Source organism: Papio anubis, chromosome 3 (assembly GCF_008728515.1).
Source record: "Papio anubis isolate 15944 chromosome 3, Panubis1.0, whole genome shotgun sequence".
Classification (NCBI taxonomy): Eukaryota; Metazoa; Chordata; class Mammalia; order Primates; family Cercopithecidae; genus Papio; species Papio anubis.
In genome coordinates, this window is record NC_044978.1 from 74,508,897 (window position 1) to 74,515,463 (window position 6,567).

Genomic DNA, 6,567 nt, shown 5'->3' on the forward strand with positions numbered 1-6,567 from the left:
TTAAGGCTATGCCCAAAACACAGCTTTCTTCCCCCTCATTTTGTGGGTGTTACTTACTATTATAGCCTCTCTGTGTTTGGGCTGTAATACCTCCTGAGAATAAAGAGCTTCATAATATAATACCTTAGTATCACCATAATTTATTTTATTTATGTAAATAAATTGCAAGCTCCAGGAAATACAAAGTAGTTCTAATATTGCAGCACTAGGTGAATAAGGTCACAACATCCTCTTTTTATTTTATAGATGCTAATCTTCACCCAGATTTTCTGTTAATTGTCAACTTCTATGGCAGCTCTCAGTTCTATTAAGCATAATTCAAAAATATCAAAACTTTCTGACCTATATCATATACCCCCCAGTACCATGGTTTCTGTGCTTCCCAAAGCAAACAGTTTCTCACATAGTCAACTTACCCTTTTTTGTTTGCTTGTTCCGTGAGAGAGTTTCTCTCTGTCACCCAGGCTGGAGGGCAGTGGCATGATCTCGGCTCACTGCAACCTCCACCTCCCAGGTTCAAGCAATTTTCCTGCCTCAGCCTCTCGAGTACTGGGATTACAGGCTCCCGCCACTGTGCCTAGCTAGTTTTTGTATTTTTAGTAGAGACGAGATTTTACCATGTTGGCCAGGCTGGTCTCAAACTCCTGACCTCATGATCTACCTGCCTCAGCCTCCCAAAGGCTGGGATTACAGGCTGGAGCCACTGAGCCCGACCTAGTCAACCTAGTCTTATTGGAAAGTTCTGTGGTTTAAACGTGTCCCCCAAAAGTTCATGTGTTCAAAACCTAATCCACGGTGCAACAATGTTAAGAGGTGGGGCCTAATAGGAGGTGATTGAGTCATGAGGGCAGAGCTTTTATGGATGGATTAATGTTGTTGTCTCAGGAGTCGGGGAGTTATAAAATGAGTTTGGCTCCTGGTGTCTCTTTAGCATGTGCTTGCTTGCCCTTTTACCCTTCTGCCTTGCCCTTTTACCCTTCTGCCATGAGATAATGAAGCAAGGAGCCCTTCAACTGATGCAGCTTCCCAATCTTAAACTTCTCTTCCTCCAGAACTTTGAGCTAAGTAAATGTCTCTTCTTTCTAAATTACCCAGTCTTTGGTATTCTGTTATAGCAACAGAAAATGGACTAAGGAAGGTTAAGGAAGACCTCAAAATCCACTATTATTTTTAGGGCAATACCCTCTGCTTTTTAGCATAAAAAACAGCTTGTATTAGTTTTAAGAAAGAAGTAAGGGGCTTGCCCTGGCAGATTGGTATAAGCAATATTTTGTGGCCATGATTTCACTTAGTTATCTTAAAATAATGATGCTTAAGTAGTGACTTTCTTGGGTCGGGCTTTAGATCCCAGATGAAACTATTAAGTATATATTTGTTTGTACATGGCAGTCCCAAGCCTGATCCTCCCTTGGTCCGCAAAGAAAGTAGTTTCTGTATCCATGAGAAACAATAAGCACTATGGACTTTGCCCCTAGTGTTCAGACTTACTATGTTATCTGTGTGTATTTTACCTTATGATTGGAATCTCATTGTGAGTATCTCCATTACTTTGTTTTTCATTCATTGCCTCCCTTAGTTTCTGTAATAAAGAACTATGGCATAGTAAACAAACTGTCTAAAGGAATATTCCACATAAAAGGGCAAGCTAGGTAGAAAAAACCTGGCCAATAATAGTATAATTCTGTTACATAAGAACATCAGTTTGCATATGTTTTTCCAAGGTGTAATCAGAATTTGAGGTTCTTACTGTAAACCAGATACAGACTACTTTTACAAATTGGTTTTTTAAATGTGAGGGCTACAGAACCTCCATCCTAAGCTGATTGCACTGAATGATTGCTGACCTGCATCCTTCTAGGGTGAAGTCCCCAGGAGACAAGCAAAAGACCCTTGGTCATGGCCACTTCTAAGGTCCTTTCCTCTGCTACCTCCAAGTTGAGGAAGGAACATATACCCTGAAATTGTTCAAGAGCTACAACAGGCTGCCCAGGAGTTTCAAGCCACAATCTCCAGCCAGCAGTCAAAGGGGACAGAAGTCCACAATTTCAGAGCATTGAGAGGGCACACAGCTGCAACTATGAGGAAAGAAAGGGGAGCCACACAACCAAGCAAGAGTCTACCAACAGACCAGTATACCTAAGCTCCCCCTACTGGATCACATCCCAAAGCTTCAACTCCAAATATACCTCGCTAACATACCCCACTGTGAAACCAAAGACAACAAGTCAGTGATAGTCAAATAAAGACCCTGCAAAAAGCATTGGCCCTGTGAAAATATCCAGACAAAAAGACTATTGACTGTACTCAATCTGTGCTTCAGTTAAAGGAACACCCACATGGAGAGGTGAGAAAGAACCAATGTAAGAACTGTAGTAATGCAAATGGCCAGAGTGTGGTATCATCTCCAAGCAACTGCACCAGTTCTCCAACAAGAGTTCTTAACTAGGCTGAGCTGGCTGAAGTGACAAAAATAGAATTCAGAATATGGATAGAAATGAAGATCAAAATTCAGGAGAACAGCAAAACTCAATCCAAGGAAACTAAGAATCACAATAAAATGATACAGGAGCTGAAGGACAAATTAGCCAATATAAAAAAGAACCTAATGAATCTGACAAAGCTGAAAAACACAACAAAAGTATTACACAATGCAATCACAAGTATTAACTACAGAATAGACCAAGCTGAGGAAAGAATCTCAGAACGTGAAGACTGGCTCTCTGAAATAAGACCCTCAGGCAAAAAAAAATAAATAAAAAAGAATGAAGAGGAATGAGCAAAACCTCTGAGAATTATGGGATTATGTAAACAGGCCAAACCTATGAAGCACTGGCATTGTTGAAAGGGAGGGGAGAAAGCAAACAACTTGCAAAATGTATTTTAGAATATCGTCTATGAAAAACTTTCCAAACTTGCTAGAGAAGCCAACAGTCAAATTCAGGAAATACAGAGAACCCCTGCAAGATTCTACACAAGATCATCCCCAATATATGTAATTATCAGATTTTCCAAGTTTGAAATGAAAGAAAGAATGTTAAAGGCAGCTATAGAAAAAGGACAGGTCACTTACAAAGGGAACCACATCAGGCTAACGTTGACCTGTCAACAGAAACCCTGCAAGCCAGAAAAGATTGGGGACCTACATTCAGCGTTCTTAATGAAAAACAGAAATTTCATATCCTGCCAAACTAAACTTCCTAAGTGATGGAGAAATAAGATCCTTTTCAGGTAAGCAAACATTCAAGGAGTTTGTTACCACCAGATCTGCTTTACAAGAGATTTTGAAAAGGACACTAAATATAGAAAGGAAAGATCACTACCAGCTAATACAAAAACATACTTAAATACACAGACCAGTGACACTATAAAGCAACCACACAAACCAGAATAACCAGCTAACAACACAATGATAGGATCAAATTTACACATATCTACACTAAGCTTGAATGTAAATAGTCTAAATGCCCCAGTTAAAAGGCACAGCGTGGCAAGCTGGGTAAAAAAGCAAGACCCAATGGTACACTGTCTTCCGGAGATCCATCTCACATGTAATGACACCCATAGGCTCAGAGTAAAGTGAAGGAGGGAAATCTACCAGCAAATCGAAAACAGAAAAAAAGCAGGAGTTGCAATCCTAATTTCAGACAAAACAGAGTTTAAATGAACAAAGATCAATAAAGGCATTACATAATGGTAAAGGGATGAATTCGACAAGAAGACCTAACTATCCTAAATATATATGCACCTAACACAGGAGCAGCTAGATTCATAAAGGAAGTTCTTAGAGATCTACAAAGAGATCTAGACTACCACATAATAATAATGACAGATTTAAAGACTCCACTGACAGTATTAGACAGATCATCAAGCCAGAAAATTAACAAAGATATTCAGAACCTGAACTCAACCTTGGACCAAATGGATCTGATAGACCTGTACAGAACTCTTCACCAAACAACAACAGAATGTACATTCATCTCATTGCCTCTTGGCACATATTCTAAAATCTACCACATAATTGAACGTAAAACACTCCTCAGCAAATGCAAAGGAACTGAAATGCAAATGTGTTGTGTGAATCACACCAAACACATTATAAGACCACAAAATAAAAGTAGAAGTCAAGACTAGGAAAATTGTTCAAAACCATGCAATTACATCTAAATTAACAATATGCTCCTGAATAACTTTAGGATAAATAATGAAATTAAGGCAGAAATCAAGAAGTTATTTGAAACTAATGAGAATAAAGACCCAAGATAACAAAATCTCCAGGATACGGCTAAAGTAGTGCTAAGAGGGAAATTCGTATCTCTAAATGCCCAAACAGTTAGAAAGATCTTGAATTAATAACCTAACATCACAACTGAAAGAATTAGAGAAGCAAGAACATATCAACCCCAAATCCAACAGAAGACAAGAAATAACCAAAATCAGAGATAAACTGAGGGAAAATGAGACATAAAAACCGTTCTGAAGATCAGCAAATCCAGGAGTTGATTTTCTGAAAAAATTAATAAGATAGGCTGCTAGCTAGAATAATAAAGAAAAGAGAAGATCCAAACAAATGGAATTAGAAATGATGAAGGGGATGTTAATACTGACCCCACAGAAATAAAAATAACCATCAAAAACTACTGTGAACACCTCTATGCACACAAAATAGAAAACTTAGAAGAGGTGGATAAATTCCTGGACTCATAAACCTTCCCAAGACTGATCCAGGAAAAAACAGATTCCCAGAACAGAAAAATAATGAGCTCCGTAATTGAATCAATAATAGCCTACCAACCAAAAGAAACCCAGGACCAGAAGGATGCATAACCAAATTCTTCCAGACATATAAATAAGAGCTGGTATAATTTCTACTGAAACTATTCCAAAAAATTGAGGAGGAGGGACTCATGTGTAGCTTTATTCTATGAGACCAGTCTCATCCTGTTACCAAAACCTGTCAGAGACCCAGCAAAAAAATAAAACTCTGTGCCAGTATCTTTGATGAACACTGATGCAAAAATTCTCAACAAAATATTCTCAAACCAAATCCAGCAGCACATCAAAAAGCTCATTCACCACGATCAAGTTGGTTGCATTCCCAGGATGCAAGGTTAGTTCAACATATGCAAATCAATAAATGTGATTCTTCATATAAACAGCTGAGGGTTTATGAGGCCAACATCATACTGATACCAAAGCCTGGCAGAAGATACAACAAAAAAAAGAGAATTTTAGACCAATATCTTTGATGAACATCGATGCAAAAATCCTCAATAAAATACTGGCAAACCAAATCCAGCAGCGCATCAAAAAGCTTATCCACCATGATCAAGTGGGCTTCATCCCTGGGATGCAAGTCTGGTTCAACATACGCAAATCAATAAACGTAATCCAGCATAAATAGAACCAAAGACAAAAACCACATGATTATCTCAATAGATGCAGAAAAGGCCTTTGACAAAATTCAACAGCACTTCATGCTAAAAACTCTCAGTAAATTCGGTATTGATGAAACGTATCTCAAAATAATAAGAGCTATTTATGACAAACCATAGCCAATATCATACTGAATGGGCAAAAACTGGAAGCATTCCCTTTGAAAACTGGCACAAGACAAGGATGCCCTCTCTCACCACACCTATTCAACATAGTGTTGGAAGTTCTGGCTCAGGCAATCGAGCAAGAGAAAGAAATACAGGGTATTCAGTTAGGAAAAGAAGAAGTCGAATTGTCCCTCTTTGCAGATGACATGATTATATATTTAGAAAACCCCATTGTCTCAGCCCAAAATCTCCTTAAGCTGATAAGAAACTTCAGCAAAGTCTCAGGATACAAAATCAATGTGCAAAAATCACAAGCATTCTTATACACCAGTAACAGAGAAACAGAGAGGCAAATCATGAATGAACTCCCATTCACAATAGCTTCAAAGGGAATAAAATACCTAGGAATCCAACTTACAAGGGATGTAAAGGACCTCTTCAAGGAGAACTACAAACCACTGCTCAGTGAAATAAAAGAGGACACAAACAAATGGAAGAACATACCATGCTCATGGATAGGAAGAATCAATATTGTGAAAATGGCCATACTGCCCAATGTAATTTATAGATTCAGTGCCATCCCCATTAATCTACCAATGACTTTCTTCACAGAATTGCAAAAAACTGCTTTAAAGTTCATACGGAACCAAAAAAGACCCCACATTGCCAAGACAATCCTAAGTCAAAAGAACAAAGCTGGAGGCATCACGCTACCTGACTTCAAACTATACTACAAGGCTGCAGTAACCAAAACAGCATGGTACTGGTACCAAAACAGAGATATAGACCAATGGAACAGAACAGAGCCCTCAGAAATAATACCACACATCTACAGCCATCTGATCTTTAACAAACCTGACAAAAACAAGAAATGGGGAAAGGATTCCCTATTTAATAAATGGTGCTGGGAAAATTGGCTAGCCATAAGTAGAAAGCTGAAACTGGATCCTTTCTTTACTCCTTATGTGAAAATTAATTCAAGATGGATTAGAAACTTAAATGTTAGACCTAAAACCATAAAAACCCT